This window comes from Pongo pygmaeus, chromosome 16 (genome assembly GCF_028885625.2).
Source record: "Pongo pygmaeus isolate AG05252 chromosome 16, NHGRI_mPonPyg2-v2.0_pri, whole genome shotgun sequence".
In the NCBI taxonomy this organism is placed as follows: domain Eukaryota; kingdom Metazoa; phylum Chordata; class Mammalia; order Primates; family Hominidae; genus Pongo; species Pongo pygmaeus.
In genome coordinates, this window is record NC_072389.2 from 95,689,871 (window position 1) to 95,709,665 (window position 19,795).

Genomic DNA, 19,795 nt, shown 5'->3' on the forward strand with positions numbered 1-19,795 from the left:
CTCCAACATCTGCGCTCAAGTGATCTTCCCACCTCAGCCTCCAGAGCAGCTAAGACTACCAGCATGCACCACCATGCTTGGCTATTTTTTTTATTTTTCGTAGAGGTAGGGTCTCACTATATTGCTTAGGCTAGTGTCAAACTCCCAGGCTCAAGCGATCCTCCTCCCTTGGGCTCTCAAAAGTGCTGGGATTATAGGTGTGAGCCACTGGGCCTGGCCACCAGTGAAATTCTTTATATCTTTTTCAAAACAAATGAAAATTTTGTTCACTGTAATATATTAAAATAACTCCATGCCACCTCCTCTGAAAGAACTTCCCTGAACCTCCAGCCTCTCTAAGGCTGCCCCTCCTCTGTTCTTGTTCTAACGCAGCCTTTACACACCAAATTAAAATTGCCTGTTTTCTTGCCTGTTGCTCTCACAACACCATAAGTTCTTAAGGGCAGGACCGAGTCTTGTGCACTGCTATCTCCCTAGGAATGCACAGGAGCTGGCTGGCACATGGTAGGTGCTCAACAAATATTTGTGGGATTTGCCTTTGTCAAATGGAAGCACAACGGTGATTTTCTAGGCTGCTGGTGGCTAGGTTAAATATCTGCCACGTCTCTTTTTTTTTATTTTTTATTTTTATTTTTATTTTTTTTTGAGATAGAGTTTTGCTCTGTTGCCCAGGCTTGAGTGCAGTGGCATGATCTCAGCTCACTGCAATCACTGCATCCCAGGTTCAAGTGATTCTCCTGCCTCAGCCTCCCAGGTAGCTGGGATTACAGGCGCCCACTACCACGTCTGGCTTATTTTTGTATTTTAGTAGAGACAGGGTTTCATCATATTGGCCAGGCTGGCTCGAACTCCTGACCTCAGGTGATCCAGCCGCCTCAGCCTTCCAAAGTGCTGGGATTACAGGCGAGAGCCACCGCGCCCGGCCCCTGTGCCTCTTTGTATTTGCCATGCCCTCCCTTCTCTCCAGCCTCCTTGCTGGGTTCGGAGGCCCTCCTGGGGCCTGTTCCAGCGAAATAACAGCCTTTTCCAGTTTAAGATGGAAAGGAAGAGTTTTCTTTCCCTGATCCATTGTGTCTCCCCCCTACCCCCTCCAGGCAGCATTAGGTTGGCCCCAAGCACCTCAGGGCTCCGGACTGGTCCTTGTCGCTTTATAATCCCAGCCCACACCACTGAGCTCCACACAGACTGAGCGCTCAATAGATGAGTAAGGTTGAGACTCGCTCAATCAATCAATCAATAAACCAATCAGTCTTCCTCCACTCAGCCTCTCTGCTCCCAGGCGTTTCTCATTATCTAGCGTTTGGATGATCAGAAGGTAAAAGGAGCCGCTGCGTAAAGGTGACCCCATTTCAGGTTTCGTCATGACTCGCTAGGTACTGAGAGATAGCAGGAGAAGGGAAGACAAAGAAGGGGGACGGGGAACACTCACCTGTGATCGCAGAGGGACATTTTGGGAGACACTCGGTCACTAGACTGAGGGCTGTGTGTGGGCATTTGCCGGCACGATCTGGTGTGTAACTGAGGCCCAACCAGGAAGGACAGGAAATCTAAATCCAGGTTAGGGCACGTATATTGCGTGCAGTCTTTGGGTCTTGGCTAACTCAGGAAGATGCTGGTCTGCAGTGACCCGTGATGTGAGAACGCGCCTCAACGTCCAAAGAGGCCCTCCCTCGTGAGTGACATAGACCCAACAGCTAGTAGCCTGTAAAAAGAGCCAACCCACCCGCTCACCGTCCTGGAGTGAGGGCCCAGCCTGAGCAGGCGGCGGGCTTCCTTGGAGCAGTCCCTCGAGGGGACAGCCCATCCCAGGGCTGACTCAGAATGCCTTTCACCCCACACATCCACCGGGGACCGAGCACCTCCCGTGTGCAGGCAGCCGGAGAACCGGGTGGACACGGCCCAGGCAGAGTGAGTTGCCACGGCTTTCACCTCCAGCCAGAGCAGCTGCCTCACTGAGAACCCCCTCATCTGCCCCGCTACCTGGTTAAGGGCCCGAGGGCTCTCATAGAGACCTGCGGGCACCCAGAGGTCCGAGCTGCCTTTGGAGACTGAGCCTTGTGCGCAGCATCACAGGCCAGGGCTGTCTCCCTTGGTTCACCCAGGACCCTATGGGAGGAGGCCACAGCCAGGTGGCCAGGGCAGGGAGCAGCCGACCCTGTAATAAAGCTGATGGCTGCCGGCCTGTGGCGCCCCTGGAGAGGGAGCAACTCCCCTTGGGGGTGTAGCCTGTTTTGGGGAAGCCTTTACAGCAGCTCTTTGATGTTTCTCCAGTGGAACTGAATTTATTTTTTGTACTTTTAGGAATTAACTTGCAGTGCTCAGCCTCTCCCTCCCCAGAAAGGAGAGAAGGAGAAAAGAAGAAAGGGTTTGCATTGTCACCGTGATTGGCACCGCCTGTGAATGAGGGGTCACTGCTTCAGGCTGCTCCTTTTCAAGCAGGCCTTTCTCCCCTGCATGCTGCATTCATGCTAGAACATTCTTTCTTTCAAAGCTTCTGTCTTTCTCTCCCCCGCCCTTTGTGTCTCTGCCTTCCTTCCCTTCACTTTTGCCTTTCATTCCGAGCCCTCACCACCTCCCTCGGGCTTCACTCTCTTCTCCCTCTCTTTTTTCCCCTTTTTCTTCTTCTATTCAGTTCCTTTTTTTTCCCTCTTGCCTCTCTCTCTCTCTTTTAAATTTCTTTCTTCTTTTTCCTTTTGAATAGTGCTTCTGTTTTCAAGGGAAGAGACCAGTAGAGAAGTGGGTTTATTTGAGGAAGGGAGAATATGTTTTTTCTCCATTGCTCTAAATGTGTAAAACAACAACAACAACAACAAAAAACCTGTTGAAGACACTGTTTTCTTTTAGGCTCCTGCTTTAAAGAGGGAAGAATGTTTGGGGGTCTCCACCAGCCGTAGGGACCTGTTCGTCACACAAGAGGAGTCCTGAGTGGGTCAGCAGGGATAGGTGACTGAAGGCCTGGGGTGGGACTGGCAGGATCTAGACATGGCCTTGGGATCCTTCCTTTCTGCCTGGCCCAATATGGGGCTCGAGATGAGGGTGAAGGCAGAGGTGGATGTGGTCCCACGGGCCTCCCCACTCTGGTGGAGCCTGGTGTCGCCATTCCCTGCCAAGGCGGGGCTAGGTGGCGTCCGTGTGAACATGACGCAGGGGCTGAGTGTGAGGAAGGGGGCCGGTCCACACGACACAAGCTGGACCAGTGGCTGAGCTGGATAGCCCTCACCAAATAAGGGGCCTGCCACCTTGGGTTTGGCAGCCTGTGTTGACACATCCTTTGTGACAGGGACGCATGTGTCCCACGCATCAGAGGGCTTTTAAAATGTCACCTGGGAGCTATAGAGAATTTTCACTCTGGTTTTCCTAAATTATCCAAACAGAACAGTTTGGTTCTTTCCCTGTAGGCCTCTTTATTTTTCTTTAAACCTGTGGAAACGAACCTCCTCTGAGAGCCGACATACGCTTGTCAATCAGGCATGTGTGTGTGCCTGGTTAGCACATTTACTTTACCTGTTAAGCAGTGGCTCCTCTCCTGTGTGCGTGGGTCAGTGGATAGCACCGCAGCAAGGCCAGCACTTTCTACATCCCCAGGGGCCACCAGTCGCTGTGGCCTGAGGAGTAAAGGTGGCCCTGCCTACTCTTGAGGTGTGTTTATACCTGTGTAGGCCAAACCCCTGCACTGTGTCACACCTCCACGTTACAATCACTGCTCCCTCCTCCGGAGTGCCTTTCTTCTGTTAGTCCGCCTGCTGAACTCCTACACAACCTACAAAACCTCGCTCAGGTGTCACCTCCCCCTTTGACTCCCCCACATAAGACTTAATCACATCTCCCTTTATCCACCTTCTGGGAGTTGTATGTCATAGCTATCAACTCACTAAGGTAATCATCCATTTACTGTGGCTGCTGGAGGGCGGAGACTGTTGTCTTCATCTCTCTAGCTCCTAGGAGAATGGTGTGCTGTCCATGTTTGCCAGGCAGAAAAGCCTTGCAAAACCTCAGTCACTCTACAGTGACCTCAGAGCTTGAGCCTGGTCAACTGGAACAGCAGAAAGAAGCTGGAAATGGCGGATGGCTTCAAGGACGTGAGCCGTGGAGAGGTTAGACAGTGATGGCTGACAGGTTTGCCGTAGGAACCGTTGCGGACCTGGGTAAGGGTGCAGCTCTAGTGAGGTCAACACTGAGGTGAGTGCAGAAGCCATGAGAGATGGTTTCTCTGAGGGAGCCCACTCAGGCCATGGCCTGAGCCCAGGGGCCGCTGGGATGCAGGAGGCCAGGGAGTGGTGGTGGTGCGTGGCCTGTGAGCCCAGAGAGGGTTGTGTGGCTGCTGCCAGATGAGGAGGAGGCCCAGCTCAAAGCTCCTGTGTTTGGCAAAGGGCTGCCACCTTCCAGAGGACAGTTGAGCTCTGGTGGAGGGGAGAGATATGATAGAGTAGAGCTTGAGGAGGTGATGGAGGACATAGATCTGGCCCCAGTTTAGGGGGTGGAGAGAAAACAAGAAATTGGACATTGCCAGGGTTGCAGCGGGCCGTGGTGCAGGCAGGGAAACTAAGCGTGCATGAAAGCTTTGAGCTGGAGGCCAGAGAGGGAAGAGATGCGAGGGAGCAGGGGCCAGGTCTCTTCAGGAGGACCTACTGCATGTCTGGGCACATTTCTGCCCTGCAGAAGGGGCACATCAGGCAGCGGGCCTGGAAGACCCTGGATACCTCCTCAGAGCACAGAAGAAGTGACCTGGTCACACTCTGGGTCCCCCAGGGCCACAGAGAAAGCTTGTGGGGCTCCCATCCAGCCAGGGTTCCCAGGGGCCCCAGGAAAAGCCATGGTCTCTGGGGGGACACAGGGCTCTCTGCAGGAGGAAGCTGCCTCTGGGAGGGAGCCCTGAGATGTCAGTGGCCTGGGCTATGTGAGATGAGGGCTCCAGGCCCAGGTGTGCTGGCACAAGCCATCAGGCCTGGAGGTGTGGCCGGCAGGACCCTCCCAAGGCAGAACCCTGTGTGCCCTTCCTCCTGCGCACCCAGCTCAGTGCCCGGCCCATAGTAGGCGCTTCATGAATGTTTGCTGAAGTGTGAATTGCATGTGTCGTTAGCAGATGTAGAGTGGAAACAGTACAGCTCACAGCCAAGTGCTGTGTGAATTGTAAGGCCTCATGCAAAGGGGAGTCCTATCCCTGCCCCGCAGAGCACAGGGCCTCAGGGAAGGGGCCATATCCTCCCCAAGAAGACTAGAGGAGGGTGGAGGAGGGCGGAGGGACAAGTCAGTGCCAGGTATGGTGGGCAGCAGGAGAAGGAAGGGCTAGTGACCAAGCCAGACACCCAGACGGGTGGGGACAATGAGCCCATTCATCAGTAGTGACCAGACCCAGGTAGAGGAAGAGTGTCAGTTGGATGTGGAAATGAGGGAGGTGGATCTGAAGCCCCGTGATATGGTGCTGAGCCCCTACTACGTGCAAGTTGGGTGCTAACACCCACTTCCCAGTAGGAGGGTCTGGGGCTCCAAAAGGGTTGGGAAAAAGGCTGTCCTCGCTCTGAGTCTGGGTGACCAAGACAAGATGAGCTGTGGGAAAAGGTAGCAGGGAGTCTGCTTATCTAGGGACATTTGGGATTTATGCTCCAGGAAAGGGATCAAAATGGCTTTGGGGCAGGCACCACAGAGATCTGAGCCTGGGCCCAGGGGAGGAGGCCACCATTGCTCTTCCTGGCCCCACCTGCTTCTCAGGATACTGCTGGCAACCCGGAAGCTGCCAGGGCAGGCCTGCAAGGCCATCAGGTTTTTCTGGTTTGGGCAAGAACATCTCCTTACACCCATTAAGATGCCCACCCACAGCCACGCTGGCCTAGAGATGAAAGAGGTTTTGGGGGCGGGTGGGGACAGGACGAGGGTCCGAGTTTGTGAACAGGCTTTAGAGGCAGGCATGTTTCTGGGGCCCCAGTTTCCCAGGTGGCAGGGGACCTAGCAGTCAATTCTCCCCTAAGAACTGGCATCAAGGAGTCCAGCTCCTCCAGTAACTACTGTGTGGCCCCAGGCGAGCTGCTGAATGCTAATAATAGCAGCAAACACCACAGGCGTGCCAGGTTCTGCTTTCAGCACTTTACATACTTTAACTGGTAAGGCAGGTGCTCTTGGTACCACCCCACTTTAGTAAGGAGAAAGAGTCATGCCGTTGGGAAGTAGCAGAGGATGCAAACTCAGGCCTTCAACTCTAGAGTCTGGATCTAAACCAGTGCTTCGAAACCTGGTGGGGTTTTTTTAAAGTCCATTTCTAAGCTTCACAGACTAATACTTTATCAACCTGGCTCAGATGTCACAGCGTTGTCACATTGCTATACAAGTTTCTTTTCTTTTTCTTTTTCTTCTTTTTTTTTTTTTTTTTTTTTTTTTGAGACAGAGTCTTGCTCTGTCTCCAGGCTGGGGTGTAGTGGTGCCATCTCAGCTCACTGCAACCTCCAACTCCCGGGTTCAAATGATTCTCCTGCCTCAGCCTCCAAGTAGCTGGGACTACAGGCATGCACCACCGTGTCCGGCTAATTTTTGTATTTTTTCTAGTAGAGGCGCCATTTCACCATGTTGACCAGGCTGGTCTTGTACTCCTGACCTCAAATGATCCACCCATTTCAGCCTCCCAAAATGCTGGGATTACAGGCATGAGCCACTGTGCCCAGCCAAGTTTCTAAGGCTACACTTATCTATTTGGAAGCAGTCCCAGAGCTCGAGGGTCGTGCTGTAAGGAGCAATGTTCTAAAGCTATTAACCATTCTGTGCCTCAGTTTCCATATTTGTAAAACAGGGTGATGGCACCAGTACCAACCATAGGCTGCAGTCAGCATTAAATGACACACTGTGCTGAAAGTTGGCCCAGGTTGTCACTGTCACTCTCAGGGCAGCCAGCCAGTCTGTGAACGTCGGGTTTTGCCATTGGGAATAAGAGCCCACAAAGGTGCTGCCCATTCAGATGCCAGTGCAGAACCTGGCAGGGAGCACCCCATGACTTCATGCCTGGGAAGGGCTTTGTAAACTGTAGAGGGCTGTGGCTGTGTGAGCAGGCCTGCTCATTCTCTTGCCCAGCCTGTCTTTCTGAGTCCCAGAAGATCTTGTGTTTCCTTCTTCACTTTGGCACCCAGAGCTGGGGGCATTTGGAGGACAGAACCCACCAAGGCTCCCAGGGTCAGGCCCTGAGTGCTTCAGAGCCAGGACGCAGCCCAGCCCGTCCTTGCGTCAGCACAGGGAGGAGGGTGACTTGCCTCCTGGCTGTGCACGTGTGAGTGTGTGTGGGCTTCACACAAGAAGCTTCTGGGCGTTTTGGTTTCAGGTGTCGGGGCCAGCACGGGGCAGGGTGGGGGTCCCATTCTTGGACCTGGCCCTTCCCTCTGACCCATCTGAGCTGCATTTGTTTGCTGAGGCGTGGGTCATTCCAGCTGGCAGGAGTGTGATCTCAGAAAGAGATTATCTACACTCTGGTGAGGAGAGTTGGATCTTGTACTTCATTTAGGAATGTGGTCTTCTGAGCTACCTGGATGAGTTGTAAAATTTCAGAAAAGAGGTAGCATCTGTGACGAGACTTCTAGAGGCCCACAGAAGATGACTTCCCGCCTCTCCAGGGTCCTCCTCAGATCCTGGGGCCCAAGGGACCCTCACAGCCCCACAGGCACTGGGGTTGAGACTGCCCATTTCCGGGCAACCCAGGGGCTCCCATGTGGACCAAGGACTTGAGCTGGAACCTTCCTTGGGACCGGGTCCATTCCCAGCATCTCTGTCCTTCTTTACACCTGATTTCATTACTTTTTCCAAGGGTTCGTCCTCTCCCCACTCTTTCATGGGATTTAGATATTTTTAGTGGTAGTGAGAACATGTCAAATATTTAGGGGCCCTGGGTGACTCATATTGTATGTGTACGTGTATTGTGGTGTAAAGGCTAAAACTGACCATTTATCAGAAGCCAGCCCCCAGTTCCAGGTATATCCCTTTGCATTACCTTATTGAATCTTCTCCACCATCCTGTGGGGAAGGCAGCTGTTATCCCCATTTTGCAGTTGAGAAAACAGAGGCCCTGAGAGATGAAGCAACTTGCCCAACACAGTACAGGGAGGAGGTGATCAGGCCAATTCTAGAGCTTCCCATTGCTGAGGGGCCCCACCCTGCCTCCATGGCCTGGCCGGAGGGGCCTCAACCCCACAGGCACTCACACCGCAGGCAGAGGGAGCGGAAACCCTCACACCACTAGTCACGGCCAGCCATTCGCTTGTTTTATAATCATCCCCTCTACGAAAGTCACTGTCACCCTTGGGTCACACACATGCATTTGAATTCCAGCATCTGGGACACACAGCCCAGAGCCTACCACCCTGCGGACAGGGCTTCCAAGCTCCTACAGGTCATCCTCTGTGATCCAGATCCAAGAGGAAACTAGTTCCTGCTCTGGGCTGAGCTGACCACTTTGGGTGCCCTCCCCTCTGACATCCATGGTCCTGCCCTCGAGACCCTCTTCCATCTCTCCTTCCCAGGCCCCACTGCCCTCTGGTTCTCCTCCCGCCTCTCCTCTACCCAGCAGCCAACAGGCCACCTTGGCCTCCTCCTTTGTGAGCTCCTAGTAATGTGGAGACCCAGGAGCTCCGGGCTGGGATGCCCATCGTGTGGCTCCCGCCTTCTCTGAACCTCTTATCTGAGGCGTGCATCTCCCTCCGCAGCGCGACTGCAGGGTCAAGTGTGGGTACCCGGGCTTCCACCCCTTGCATAGGTCCTACCCCTCAGCTCACTGCATGAAAGTATCATTGTTGGGTGACTGAGGAAGGCATGGCTTTGCGCGCTGCTCCTGCCTGCCTCTGATGATAGCCTGTGTGGACGGCCGCATGTGTCTGATGTCTGCGTGTGTACACTATCAGCTGATACGTTGCACCAGCTGTCCCTCCCCCCAGGAGATACACGAAGGCATTACATGAATGAGAGAGGCATTCTTTACTCCTCCTGGCATAAATCCGTACTCGAGCTGGGTGTGTGGGTGACTGCAAAATAAATGTTGATTACAGTAGTGGCTTCGGGAGACAGCTGCTGCCAGGGGCTCTGCTGGCATGGAGGCCCAGGGAGGAGTCATAACACTGCCATGAGAACGGAGAGGGCTTGTGCCCAGGCCATACTCTTCACCTGCCCTCAGACCTCAGCACCTTCCCTACCTCCTGTGCTTCTGTCCGCTTTCCCTTCCCTTCTCCATCCCATGCTTCCAGCCTGGGCAGGCCCTCCTCTCTGGCTGGGTCTACGGGGGAAGGAGTCTTCCTAACCAGCTTCTCCCTTCTCTAGGCCTCCCCGGACCCCTCCACCCAGCCTTTGGGTAATAAACACCACAGATCATCCTCATTTGTCTAACGGGCTCAGTTAAACCCCCTAACAACTCCAGGAAGTGAGAACCATTATCTCATGCCACAGATGAGGAGACTGAGGCACACACAGACCAAGGTGTGAGTGATGGGGCCAGACTGCAGTCTGACCCTGCGGCCCATGCCTTGAGTTTATCGCCTCCCAAAGTGCCCATTTATATGGAAGAACATTCCTGATCCCTTGTTTGTTTGTTTTTTTAAGCACATTTATTTACTGCTTATTTCCTATCTGATATTTCCCACTACTGTTTTGTGGTTCTTAATCTTGTCTCTAGCCAAATTGTGAGGTCCTGAGACCGGTGATGTTTGTGCCTCACCAGCACCCAGCATCAGCCTGGCCGGATGATAGGAACAATAATAATAGCAATCGCACAGGCCGGGGCGCTGTGGCTGACGCCTGTAATCCCAGCACTTTGGGAGGCCGAGGTGGGCAGATCACTTGAGGTCAAGAGTTGGAGACCAACCTGGCCAACATGGTGAAACCCCATCTCTACTAAAAATACAAAAATTAGCCGGGTGTGGTGACACATGCCTGTAGTCCCAGCTACTTGGGAGGCTGAGGCAGGAGAATCGCTTGAACCCGGGAGGCGGAGGTTGCAGTGAGCCAAGATCTCGCCACTGCACTCCAGCCTGGGTGACACAGCCAGACTCCGTCTCAAAAAAAAAAAAAATTAGCAGTCACTCCCAGTAACTGGGTCCCTACTATGCATCAGCCCTTATGAAACACATCATTTCCCTTATCTCCTTTATCTTAAAAGCACAGGCAGACGAGGTGCAGTGGTTCACGCCTGTAATCCCAGCACTTTGGGAGGCCGAGGTGGGCAGATCACCTGAGGTCAGGAGTTCAAGACCAGCCTGGCCAACATGGCAAAACCCCGCCACTACTAAAAATACAAAAATTAGCTGGGTGTGGTGGTGGGTGCCTGTAATCCCAATTATTTGGGAGGCCGAGGCAGGAGAATCGCTTGAACCGAGGAGGCAGAGGTTGCAGTGAGCTGAGATGGCGCCACTACACTCCAGCCTTGGTGACAGAGTGAGACTTCATCTCAAAATAATAATAATAATAATAATAATTAATTAATTAATAAAAGCAGAGGCATTTAAGTTAGACCCAACTCCACTTATTCTCTGGTGTACCTGGTGACAATGGGCAAATCGCTCAACTCCTATGCCTTGGTTTCCTCCTCTGTAAATAGGTTTTGTTGTCAAGATTCTGTGCTGTATAAAAATGATCTCAACAGGCACAACTCCAGGCTGAAAGGAAGGGCGCAGTGATTAGACCCTTCTCCTGTCACTATACAGACAAGGAAACCAAATCCCAGGGAGGTTGAGACACTTGCCTGAGGGTGTACAGCTCCTAAGTGGCAGAGCTGGGGGTGGAGGACAGGTCTGCTGGACTGAGAACCATGTATCCCTCCCTTCTACCACCTGCAGAGGAAGGGGCTGTCCTTCCCCTTTCCCCCCCACCTCTGCTGCTTCTCATCTCCCCCTCCTCGGACCTTGCTCCTGCGGCCCAGGAGGTGCTGAGCCAGCCTTTTAGTGAAGGACTACCAATACCATGTCCTCCTCCCTGGCCCGATCCCTGGCGAAGCAACACTTCTCACCCGCAGCCAGACACTCACACAGCTCGAGGGCTCCTGAAGACCTAGGGCCCCTTTCTTCATCCCCACGTGACTTTTTTTTTTCGCAGAGGACTTGATCCCATTTTCCACCAGTGCATCTCTTCCCTTGGTCACTTTGAGATGCCACAGCCATCATCGGTTTGCTTCATTTTCTGCAGTCAATCTCCATTCCCAGATCTTTGTTTCTCCTGTCATTTCTGATCACTTGAGATTAAAAACAGCAATGGAGAAGCCAGGAGGAGGCTGAGCTAAGGAGGACTTGGAGTGATGTGCCCTCACTCCTCCCAGGAACACAGGAAGAAGAGGAGTAAATGGGGAAGAATGTGATTATAATCGGCTCCAATCCTGCCTTTATCCCTTACCTGCTCTGTGACGTAGACAAATCACAGCTTCTCTAAGCCTCAGTTTGCTCATCTGTAAGATGAAAATTAAAACGTCTATCTTGGGCCGGGTTCGGTGGCTCACGCCTGTAATCCCAGCACTTTGGGAGGCCGAGGTGAGCAGATCATCTGAAGTCAGGAGTTCGAGACCAGCCTGGCCAACATGGTGAAACCCCATTTCTACTAAAAATACAAAAAAAACTAGCCGGGCATGTTGGCGCATGCCTGTAATTCCAGCTACTCAGGAGGCTGAGGCAGGGGAATCGCTTGAACTGGGGAGGCGGAGGTTGTGGTGAGCTGAGATGGCGCCACTGCACTCCAGCCTGGGCGACAGAGAGAGACTCTGCCTCAAAAAATAATAATCATTAAAATAAAATAAAATAAAATAAAATAAAATGTCTATCTCCCTGGGACAGCCTGCCCCTGTGCCTGGTCCATAATATGAGCTCAGTAAATGATGGCTGAAAAGAAATTAGAAAGAGCTGGCAACCTTTCATTCTGCCTTAAACTTGGGGCACAGAGACACGGGTGGGAAAGCCCATGAATTTTGCTTCCTTTACTCAGAGGCAATTTAGAAACATAGAAGAGTGAATTTTGGAGAATTGGTGAATCTCACCATCCTGTTTGGAGTGAGGGAGCTGGGCACCCTGAGCATTTGCTGGGTGCCTCAGCCTGGGACCAGGCCCTGTGTCTCATTTGCACAAGGCAAGGTAGGGCCTGAAGAGGCAGCATGGGGCGGTGAATGGTTGGGTTTCCCTGGACAGCAGTGAATTCCTTTTTTTTTTTTTTGAGACACGGTCTCACTCTGCCACCCGGGCTGGAGTGCAGTGGTGTGATCACAGCTCACTGCAACCTTGACCTCCCAGACTCAAGCCATCCTCCCACTCAGCCCCCTGAGTAGCTGGTACTACAGGCACGTGCCATCATGGCCTGTTAATATTTTGTAGAAATGGGGTTTCACAGTGTTGCCCAGGGTGGTCTCAAACTCCTGAGGTCAAATGATCCTCCCTCCTTGGCCTCCCAAAGTGCTGGGATTATAGGTGTGAGCCACCGCGCCAGTCAGCAGTGAATTCCTGCCTGGGGCTGGTCATGGGGGATTTCTGCACTGGCTTACCCCCTGCTCTAGGTCCTGCCCTTGCTTCATCCTGAGGGGGTCGCCGGCTTCTCCCCTACCCTCACCTCAGGGAAGCAGGGCCAGGCTATCTGGGATGCCTCCTCCCAGGGAGCACCCCCAACACACACTTCCCACCCATGTGTTTTCTTCCGCCCTTCCCTAGGTGAGGTCAATAGAGAAGCTTCCCTGTGGCAGTCAGGGGTCCACTCTGGGGTTTGTCTCCTCCCTCGTAGCCCCTGTGGGGAGTCTGACTCTTAGAGATGACCCGAGAGAGAGGAGGCCGGGACTGATATGGAGAAGCCCTGGCTGATGGAATGGGGTTTCTTTTTCCCTCCTGTCTTCCTTCTTTTCTTTTGTATTTTTAAGCAAGAGATAAATAAATGTCACCCTGAGATGACAAGAGAACATTGAAGGAGATAAAAGGAGAGTAAAAGGGAGCGAGAGAGCAGAGGCAAAGGACAGAGGGGGATTTGGACTGTACACTGAGATGAGGGGAGAGATGAAAGAGGGAAGAAAGAGATGAGATGGGAAGGCAGGACCGAGTGGCAGAGCGGAGGATGGGGTTGCCACGGAAACCGAAGGAGGGGAGGAATGGAGGGAGAGGAAGACGGGATGGAGAAGGCGGAGGGCTTGGTGCAGGAGGGGTCTGAGGCGAGGCTTGGTGAGGAGGAAGGGAAGCCATGAGGGGCTCCCAGGTGTGAATTAGGCCCTGGTGTGGGAAAACAGGTTGGCAGGGGAGGAAGACAAGACCCAGAAAGCCCATCCCTGAGATCTGAGGTGAAGAGGGCTGGGTCTCGGCCCTGGGCCCACCCAGCTGGGGCCTGCTCTATCCTGCCTGCAGGGGACTGCCTCAGTTTGCACGTCTGTATAATGGAAATGGTACGCCCCATCCCAGAGGACTGCCCCAATGGCTAGAAATGGTGTGCTTTCATCCCAGGCCCTGATGAAGTTCAAGCACAGTGAATGGTCCTATTGTTACTTCCTTTGATTCTTATCTTTGTCCCCTTGAACTTGTGAGCTGAAGTTTTGTCTGTTTTTCCCATTACATGAAGCTGGTGATCTCTGGGTCCAGGATAGTGTACTTGTTTGGGGGACAGATGTACTTCTTTGCTTCTGGACTTGGAGGAAAGATGTGGAGCCCTCTGGAAACATGAGGCCTGCTGTCCCTCCCCCTCGGAACAGGAACTGGCCCTAAAGCTCAGGGAAAAGAGGCAGGCAGGGTCTATCTGGCTGCTGTCCAAAGCTGGGCTCGGCAAGGGGCCTCTTTTTTCTTTGCCCTTGAATATGGGTATTCTCAAAAGGGCAACAATTTATTCTATCTGTGTACTCTGCTAGGGTTGCAGTGGTGAGCAAACAGGCAAGGTCTCTGCCCTTGGAGAATGTAATCTAACTGGGATGCCAGAATCTAACTGGGATGGTAGCTATTAGGCAAGTAATTCTATAAATAAATAAATAATTAACAAATCATTTAAAGTTACAATAAGGTCCAGGAAGGAAAAGTATGAAATTTGAGATTGCACAGGACCTGGGGTCTAGACCTGGTCAGGGTGGGGCAGGGGGTCAGGAAAAGCTTCCTGAGGAAATGATACCTAGGCTGAAAGCTGAAGGGAGAGGAATGAGGAAGAGCATTCCAGGTAGGGGACAGCATGTGTGAAGAGGCCGTGTGCAGGCGAGGTCTATTAAAGAACATCAATGAAGTGCATGTGGCTTCACATGGAGGGAGGGGACAGCAGCACGCTGTGGACTTGTCATGGAGGCAGGGACCAACCAGGCAAGTTCTGGAGGCCCTTGGTGAGATGTTTGGGCTTGATTGCAAGAGCAATGGGAGGTGACTGGGATGTGGAGCAGGTGGGATGTCATGACCGATTGGTACAAGCATAAGGCTTGCTTCAGTCTTCTCTCTTTTGACTGACCATTAGCATCCTAGGACAAGGGACAGCTACGTGGCAGAACTCTTGAGAGCTCAAAACATTTCCTGCAGGTGGGGTGAATGGTGGAAATTCCTTGCCCCATACGATCTCCTGTGCACACCTTCACGGCCCCCAGACAGTAGAAGGCAAACACCCTGGTGGGAGAGCCTGAGTTGTGGGGTGACCCCCATGTTTGACATGGATGGAAGGAAACACGAGGAGTCAAGAGCTGCACAGGGACGGTGGCTCGTGCCTGTAATCCCAGCACTTTGGGAGGCCGAGGCAGGCGGATCACCTGAGGTCAGGAGTTCAAGACCAGCCTGGGAAACATGGTGAAACCCCGTGTCTACTAAAAAAATACAAAAATTAGCCAGGCATGGTGGTGCACACCTGTAATCCTAGCTATTTGGGAGGCTGAGGCAGGAGAATCGCTTGAACCAGGAGGTGGAGGTTGCAGTGGGCCAAGATCACACCACTACATTCCAGCCTGGGCGACAGAGCAAGACTCCATCTTAAAAAAAAAAAAAAAAAAAAAAAAAAAGGCCAGGTGCAGTGGCTCACACCTATAATCCCAGCACTTTGGGAGGCCGAGGCGGGTGGATCACCTGAGGTCGGGAGTTCAAGACCAGCCTGACCAACATGGAGAAACCCCGTCTCTACTAAAAATACAAAAAAAATTAGCTGGGCCGTGGTGGCGCATGCCTGCAATCCCAGCTATCTGGAGGCTGAGGCAGGAGAATTGATTGAATCCGGAAGGCGGAGGTTGCGGTGAGCCAAGATCACACCATTGCACTCCAGCCTAGGCAACAAGAGCGAAACTCCGTCTCAAAAAAAAAAAAAAAGAGCTCCAGATTAGTCCTCACTGAGGGGTAGGGGCCTTGGGGTCTTGGTTTCCATATCTGTAAAATTATGGCATTGGACAGGAGGGTCCCCAAAGTTCCTTTCAGCCCTGCCGGTGAAGATTCCAAGACCCACAGCCAAAGTGGCTGAAGCAAAGGGTCTTCAGCAAGGCCACCATCCTGCCATGGGAGAGCCAAGCGTCCCTCCTTTGCAGTAAAGAAGCACGCATGCGTTTACTGGGCATGTGAGCTGCGAGGCGGGAGGATCAGGCCCATGGCTTCTGGGATCCTGGTGTCTTCAGATCATAGGCGGCGCATTACTCCTGTACTTAGCATCAAAGAGAAGCTACCATGTGCTTTTTATGCAGCTCTGCAGGCAGCTCAGCATTTGCCCATAGTAATTTGTGCAGCAGACGCCCTGTTAGTTTAGGCAGGCTCGTTTCTATAAGACCCAGAGGCCCACCCAACTCACCTCAGGGATAAGGGGGGTTGATTGGCAGCGAGGGTCCCCCAGGCTAGGGGCAGGGGCCGGGCACCATCCAGAATCCCGCTGCCTTCTGGGATCAGCGTTCCCTTGGGCTCTCCTCAGACACCCACCCCGCCACCCCCACTTGCCCAAGCTCTCTGCCCCTTCGTGTTCTGGCCTCAGTCTACCCCATGGCGCTCCTTTGTGTGTTCTTTGCACATCTGCTCCTGTGGCTGATGGACTGAGGCTCAATGCAGAGCCATGTTTTCAAGAGAGGAAACTTTGGCCCAAGTTCTTTCAGGGGATGGGGAGGGCCAGGCCATAGGTCTGGGCCCAGCTTCTGTATGAACTGCCCTAGATGGTGGGAGTATGCTATGCTTGGAGGCCCAGGGCTGGAAGTGGGGCAGCTGCCATTAACGGAAGGCAAGGAAGAAGGCACCTGGGGTGGGGAGGGGCCTCCCGCTTGATTCACCAGGCAAGACCAGGTCACCGAGAGTATGCGTCAACTGTTGCTAATTAACTTCGAGAGGCTAGGCGTGGTGGCTCACACCTGTAATCCCAGCACTTTGGGAGGCCAAGCTGGGTGGATCACTTGAGCCCAGGAGTTTGAGACCAGCCTGGGTAACATGGTGAAACATCATGTCTACTAAAAAATCCAAAAATGAGCCAGGTGTGGTGGTACGCTCCTGTAGTCCCAGCTACTCGGGAGACTGAGGCACGAGAATCGCTTGAACCCAGAAGGTGGAGGTTGCAGTGAGCTGAGATCGTGCCACTGCACTCCAGCCTGGGTGACAGAGCAAGACTAAATAATAATAATAATAATAATAATTTGGAGAATCAGAATCACTTGAGAAGCCTCTAGAAAATCCCATGTCCAGGCCCTGAACCCAGAGATTCTGGTTTAACTGGTCTAGAATGAGACCCCGGTATTGGCATTCTAATCAAACGATACCAGTTCTGGAACTCTGTGGACCCAGGGTCTCTGTCTTCACAAGAGTTTGTGTCTGAAAAGTCACATCAAAATAGTTCATGCCTCGCCATGGGGGCTTCACCCCTCATTTCCTTGGGTTTTAGGGTACTGTGACCTCTTAGAAGAGGGAGATCCTCACACAGGGGCCACCCTGTGGCAGTCAGGCCCACCTCAGCCCTCAGCTTATAGAAGCAGAGGCGTGGCTCCCAGGTCAGGTGTAGGTGCAGCTGGGCCTGGGGGATGGATCAAGAGAGCAAGGGTTGTCAGAGCAGGCCCTGTGGGAGGGGCTTTCTCACCTGGGAGGGCGTCAGGTGAAAAAGCACTCAGAGCTCCTGGGCCTGAGCTCCTGGGGACTCTGCCATTAGGGGAAGGCAAGGAAGAAGGCACCTGGGGTGGGGAGGGCCCTCTGGCTTGATTCACCAGACAAGGTCAGGTCACTGAGAGTGTGCGTCTGCTCTTGCTAACTAATTTGGAGAGGCCCTTCCCTATGCTGACTGGAGACCATCCCAGTGAGGAGGCAGGACTGTCCTGGGAGTGAGGTGCTCAGAGAAGAGCAAAGCCTTGGTAGAACTCTCAGGCAAGAGCTTCCCTCTCCATCTCACCACATTCAGTCTTGGTCCCTTGGTGACTGTCAGCTTCCTTCTCTTCCCTTTTCTGTACCCTGGTGTCTTTCTCTAGAGACACTCCCCTGCTGAGCCCCCTCTGTTCCTCTGCAGTCACTGTCCTGTGGGTGGCCTGGCTGTGGGGGGAGATGATCCACAGTGTGATTGTATCAGTCAGGGTTCTAGAGAGAAATAGAACCAGTAGGAGACACTATATATATATATATATATACACACACACACACACACACACACACACACAAACACGCACACACGTACACAGAGAGGTCTCTTTTAAGGAATTGGCTCCTGTGATTGTGGGGGCTGGCAAGTCCAAAATCTGCAGGGCAGACCCGGGGGCTGGAAACTCAGGCAAGATTCATATGTTACAGTCTCAAGGCAGAATTCTTTCTCTGGGAAACCTCAATGTTTACCCTTAAGGCCTTCAACTGATTGTTTGATGCCCACTCACATTATGGAGGGTCATCTGCTTTTCTTAAAGTCAACCGATTGTAAATGTGAGTCACATCTGTAAGATACCTTCATATCAACATCTAGCTTAGCCAGGCACACAGCTGGGCACCATAGCTTAGCCAAGATGACGCATAAGATTTACCATCACAGTGATGGTCTCGGGCTGGGAGAGGGTCCTCATCCTGCCCTCATGTACTTCAAGGGAGGCAGTGCCTGCACTAAATCCTCAAAGATGATGGGAAATTCACCCAGTTCGAGGGAAGGGCAGTCCTTGCAGGGGAATCAGCCTGTGCAGAGGCCCCGAGGTAGGAAACATCGGTGAGTGGGGGGCAGACGGGCAGTGGAGCCTGCCTGGGGGCCATCTTGGGCAGCAAATGAAGGCATGGGCAGTGCATCCCACCTACCAAAAGGCTGTGGGGGCCGCGGGGCTGGAGACCTGCATTCTAGTCCTTGCTCCCCCACCGTCTCACTGCGTGACCTTGGACCATTCCCTTCCCCTCCCTGGGCCTCAGTTTCCTTATCTGTTAACAGGGCCGGGTACGGTGCGCATCACGGTGGTTTGTGGGTTGGTGGCCCTGTGTCAGGGGCCCAGCCACTCTTGACTCCCAGAGGTGGGGCTCAGTGAATCTGTCCACAGAGAAAGGGGAAGGAAGGCAGAGACAGGATCCCAGGAGGAAGAGACTCTCGAGCTTCCCCTGCCCCTCCCCCGTGCCGGCGGCAGCTCCCTGGGCCTCTGGCTCCTGAGGCCTGTGGGCTGGGCAGAAGTGAGACTGTGGCAAGGGGCCCCGAGGCACAGGCCTCCCAGCTCTCGCTTCCTCTTCCCTTCTGCGCATGTGAGCAGAGTTTCCCTTGAAGCCTCCTGTGAGGAGGACAACAGGGGAAACCAAGAGGCTGGTTTCCTTAGGCGGTGAAATCCCATGCATGTTTTTCACAGCGGTGTACAGGCCTGGAACTTCCTCTTCTCCTCCTGCCTGGTTACCTGTCCCGCCCACTCCAGCTTCAGCCTCTCCAGTCCCAGGGCCCTGGACTCCGAGGGGCAAAAGGCCCAGAGCCACATCCTGGAGGGCTTGAATGCCAGACCCAGGGTCAGGAGCCCCCTCCCCGCTCTTGCTCTGTTGGGTCCTGAACTGCCTCCACGGAACCCAGTCCTCAGTCCTGTCCCCACCCCGCCTCCATACTACAGCCCCCGCCTCCCAGAGATCCTGGTGCTTCGTGTGGACTGAGCTTAACGCAAGTCAACTCCCCAAGGGTGAGAACTTTAATTTGCCCCTTCTATCTACCCACAAGCAAGCACCTAATAGGTGCTTAGTAAATATGCATTAAATCAGTGGCTGAAGCCTGGCACAGTGGCTTAGGCCTGTCATCCCAGCACTTTGGGGGGCCAAGGTGAGATCGCTTGACCCCAGAAGTTCAAGACCAGCCTGGGCAACTTAGCAAGACTCCACCTCTACAAAAACAATGTAAAATTAGACAGGTATGGTGGCACATGCCTTTAGTCCCACCTACTTGGGAGGCTGAGGCAGGAGGATCGCCTGAGCCCAGGAGTTTGAGGCTGCAGTGAACTATGATGGCACCACTGCACTCCAGCCTGGACAACAGAGGAAGACCCATCTCTTAAAAAAATAAAAAGTCAGGCCAGGCGCAGTAGCTCATGCCTGTAATCCCAGCTCTTTGGGAGGCCAAGGTGGGTGGATCACCTGAGGTCAGGAGTTCGAGACCAGCCTGGCCAACATGGTGAACACCTTGTCTCTACTAAAAATATAAAAAATTAGCCGAGCATGGTGGTGGGCGCCTGTAATCCCAGCTACTTTGGAGGCTAGGCAGGAGAATTGCTTGAACCCAGGAGGCAGAGGTTGCAGTGATCCAGTATCGCTCCACTGCACTCCAGCCTGAGCAACAGAGTGAGACTCTGTCTCAAAAAATAAATAAATCAATAAAAAGTCAGAGGTTCAGCTGCAGGACTGGAGACTGCAGTCTCTGAGCAACCTGGTGATTGAAGGCCAAGATGAGGGAGCCAACAGGCAAGCCTGCCTTCCAGGATAAGTTCGAGGCACTGCTG

At 53.1% G+C, this 19,795-nt stretch overlaps 1 protein-coding gene across 6 annotated transcripts in view; it reads left to right on the plus strand.

Moving 5' to 3' along the window:
* Window positions 1-19,795, plus strand: part of ZNF710 (zinc finger protein 710) — an 80,968-nt gene that overhangs the window by 39,969 nt on the left and 21,204 nt on the right. Inside the window, exon 2 of one of the 6 annotated variants that reach the window (XM_063652931.1) lies at window positions 18,671-18,985. The exons of the other annotated variants lie outside the window; for them this stretch is intronic. The gene's annotated coding sequence lies outside the window, so the exon portion shown is untranslated. The remainder of the gene's footprint in view (window positions 1-18,670; window positions 18,986-19,795) is intronic. 6 annotated transcript variants of the gene reach the window in all.